A 4,217-nucleotide genomic window follows, 5' to 3' on the forward strand; every position below is an offset into this window, starting at 1 on the left:
AAAACAATGAAGGATTCTCAAGTCAATTTAAGCTGGATAGAAGTCGTTTTATAGAGGAAGAGAAGTGAAAGGGGGTAGTTGTTCAGCCACCGTAATAATGGAGAGTAATCAAAGTTCAACATTACATCAATTTAATGAGAATAATGGTGAAAAAGGAACCAGCCTTCCATTAATTTATTTTCAGGAATTTCGCGCGCTCTCTCTCTTTCTCTCTATCTCTTTCTTTCTCTCTCTCTCGCTCTTTCTCGGCCCATTCTTTCTTTCTCGCTCTCTCTCGGCCCAATTCTCTCTTTCTCGCTCTCTCTATCTCTTTCTTTATCTCTTTCTTGCTATCTCTCGCTCTCTTTCGGTCTCGGTCTCTCTCTCGCTTTCATTAGTTTTATCAACAAATTTCATAAGAAATCATAAGATACGTATGAAACTGATTCAAACAAATTCCATCTAGAAACACATGTCAATCGAGCCCAAACACAACATAGATTCAAACAGAACAAAGCATGATATAGAATGAATAAAAAGTAATAAGAATAAACAAATCGAACATGAAAAATAATGAACAAATTTCATAAGAAATCATAAGATACGTATGAAACTGATTCAAACAAATCTCATATGAACAGAGGACCATCGAATCACCAAGATATTAAAACTGAATGAATGAGAAGGAATAAAGAAAAACAGACCAAATATGAAAATAGTGAAGAAATTTCATAAGAAATCATAATAGGTACTCATCATCGAAATTTTGAACAAAAATTCATGGATAGGTACTCATCATCAGCCGACTGGGGTTTAGAAAACAAACATGGATGGTATTCTCCCCCACCAAGCTCTAATGACTAAAACCAATCCCCTACCAAGACTTCCAATGACTAAAACCAGTCCCCTACCAAGACTTCAATGCTGAACATTCGAGAAGCAACATGCATCGAGCTCCACAAACCAAACATAGAACGAGTCATGGGTGAACAGATGACCATCGAATTGGCAAGAGATTGGTTTCAGGTTTTCATTGAAGTAGTGAGAAAAAGAAAGGAAACCCTTATCCATGGAAGAACCAACGACGAGGAATTGAAGTGATTTAAGAGGGCGAGAAAAAGAAAGAACGAAAGAATCAATAAATTTGATAATAAGAGAACGACCTCCCCCTACTAAACTCGAAATCGAACACCCACTAATCATGCATTGGATTGGAGAAAGAAAACTCTTCTCCATGGAAGAACCAACGCTAAAAAATGTTTGACGAGATAGAAATGAGAGAACCAAAATGTCAGGCAGAGGGTGAGAAGACGAGTGATGTGGGAAGATGAGTTGCGATATCGGTGGGAAAAACCTAGCATTGTCGGGATGTGGGGGATCAGATGTGGGTAGTTGGGATGTTAGTGGCCCAAACAATGACATTCAACTCACTCACATGATATGTCTTCTCAACTTGGGCCCCCAAACGACCTTACATTTTATTGGTTGGATATCTACATAGAGGATAAATTGATATTTTACCGTATCCTTAAAAAAAATCTATTAAACATAAATAAAATAAGCAATAAAATATAACTAATGTAAATAGGGAAATTCTTATAAATAAAAAAAATTCCAAAAATATTTACATTTTTATAGCAAAAAAGTTCCAAAAGTGCTTGTGCTTTTGGAACTTTTGCTATAAAGTGTAAATATTTTTAAATATTTTTTTATATTTAAAAGATTCCATGTAAATATAATATAAAATAATAGACATGTACCTTATATAAAAATTATTAAAATATTTATTTATTAATTTAAATTTATTTTTTAAATTTTTATTTTTATAATTCTTCCAAAAATATCCATCAAAATCAACAATTTATCGATATTTCAAACAAAATTTTCGTAAAATTAAGATCTCGATATTTTCGTCAACTCGACATTTTAAACCTATAAGTATATTTAAAAGATCAAAACTCTAATTTCTAGTCAATCCCTTTTAAAATATATAAATCTTTCTTTCTTTCACTACATTCTCCAAACTCCAAAATCTCAAAATTAATGAAAAATGAATCCTCAAATTCAAGGGATTGGATTCCATGGCAGAAGCGTATAAAATGCATTGTGTTCATAGTTTTCGTTTACGAAACTTATAAAACAGAGGACGACGAAAAACGAGATAAATATCTAACAAATCTAAGCATGCTTTCTATCGAACTTTACAGAGAAGAAGAGAGATGGAATACATACTCTTGAATAATCGATTCTTCACGTATTCCTCTCCAACAACAAGGTCATAAATATATCTCTTTGTCATGAACACAACAACCAAAACGATTAGTAGCAACCTCCTTTGGACACCACACTAGAAGAAATTTGGGCTTTAATGTCGGTTGAAAAAAGTGAAATCAGATGTATAATGTCGGTTAAAAAAAAAGAAGCGGATCTTTAATGTCAGTTTAAACCGACATTGAAGATGGCTTTAATGTCGATTTTAAAACCGACATTTAAAGGTGTAATGTTTTTTTCTTTTTTTTTTCCTTTATTTATTAAATAATATATCCCTAAATCGCTCGCGTGCTCTTTCTCTTCTTTACGCCCAAACCCTCTGTTGCGCTGTCACTAACCTTACCTCGCCCAATCCCTAAACCTTTCCCTTGCCATTCATCGATCGGTATCAGCTTTCTTCCCTCGCCGTCCGTCGATTGTTCTTCAGCTTTCTTCACTCGCCGTCGATCTCCTTCACGCCGTCGCTCGCCGTCGATCGTTCTTCAGCTTTCTTATTGTTTTAGAGGTATGACTTGAAATCATCCACCTCTCTAACTATTGGTGTGTTGTGCCTGATTGTTGTTCTGATTTGGGTTGGGATTTTGAGGAGGTGGGTTCCTCTTCTGAACTATATTCACAGAAGAAGAAGTTACAGGTGATGAATTGATAAGTCTTCCTTCCTCTTTGTCTTCAATTGATTAGATCTCGATTTATTTATTGTGACTAATATTCAGTTTCATATCGGTTTAAGAGAACCATCAATCTTGGATAAGATTTATGTGGATCGATATTATCCACAAGTTCCCAGAAACAAACATGTGAATGAACTTTTGTAGTAGAATCATACAGATTTAAATGAAGTGCTAGTAAATTGATACCTCTCCAGGACACACCACCGGTATCAAAAAGGAAGTGCTGCTAATAATCCAAGAAGCAAATATTCCAATTCCGTAAACCTCTGTCAATAAGAACACCGATGTTTAGACTTTTAAAAAGTTGAACTCATAGAAAGTAAAGGTCTAATAGAGAAGAAGAAGAAGAAATCGTCTTCATAATTAATATTGGACAGAAAACGAAAGATAGAACAGTTTAAACGTCACTTGTCTTGAATGACACTCATCAAATTAAATACAAATTTCCATTTCGAGAGTTGTCAAATCCCCAGATGTATAAATCAACAATATGCCCATTTCTTCATCGTTGACTTCTTCAAAAAGCCAAACCTAATGTGAACAGAGAAGAAGATAAAATCTAGAAACGTATAAAGAAACTTCTGCTTAGTTCAGCAATAAAGCGAACAATCAAACCCCATCTAAAGAAATAAGTAAAACCCATCAAACACTTTTCACAATCCATCGAAATGCAGCAAAATAGAATTAGGAGAAAAGTAAAATTGAAGAAGACCTCGTAGAGTTTGAAAGGAACCACAATTCCCAAGGAAAGAGTGAGCCAAAATGGAGTATAGGAAAGAAAGAAGAGTTCACCCCATCTCTTGCTAGGGTTTGAAGAGAGCCATAAGCTTGAAGAATGTTTGGAAACGGAGGCAGGACCTGGATAGACATAGGTAAGAAGCGGAAGAAAACGAAAGGAAAGAAGAAGAAGAGAGTGAGAAAAGCAAATTTACCGGCCATTACAACAGTGATTAAAGATGTGAAACTGAGATGATATGATAGATCTCAGCTTTGAAAAAAGAGGTCTATGGAACTCCTATGGAGTAAATTGTTTTGATATGATGTATGTAATATTTTTCCTATTGTTAATGGAAGTTGGATCCTTCGTAACTACAAAACTTTGGGTCAAGAAACTATGAGAGTAAACTACTAACTCAGTCGCATATTCCTTTTTTGTAAATTATCTACCATATGTTTTAATATCTTTGCTAAGGTATGTTAGTTTCGAGATTCTAGTTTAATGGTTTGAGATTTAAGCTTAATTATGTGATAGCTCTAAAAAAGAGCTATATTCTTTGATATTGACTCATACAAAAT

At 34.3% G+C, this 4,217-nt stretch overlaps 1 long non-coding RNA gene across 2 annotated transcripts; it reads right to left on the reverse strand.

Moving 5' to 3' along the window:
* Positions 1 to 2,490: 2,490 nt before the first annotated feature.
* LOC120076520 lies at positions 2,491 to 3,924 on the reverse strand. 2 transcript variants are annotated; one of them, XR_005481566.1, is made up of 4 exons: positions 3,854 to 3,924; positions 3,634 to 3,779; positions 3,108 to 3,187; positions 2,491 to 2,857 (listed from the first exon to the last, which is right to left on the reverse strand). It is a non-coding gene; the product is annotated as an uncharacterized LOC120076520 (long non-coding RNA). The 2 variants fall into 2 exon arrangements; XR_005481565.1 differs by having other exon boundaries at positions 2,491 to 3,187.
* Between the last annotated feature and the right edge of the window lie 293 nt (positions 3,925 to 4,217).

The sequence above is a fragment of the Benincasa hispida genome, chromosome 4, assembly GCF_009727055.1.
Source record: "Benincasa hispida cultivar B227 chromosome 4, ASM972705v1, whole genome shotgun sequence".
Taxonomy (NCBI): Eukaryota; Viridiplantae; Streptophyta; class Magnoliopsida; order Cucurbitales; family Cucurbitaceae; genus Benincasa; species Benincasa hispida.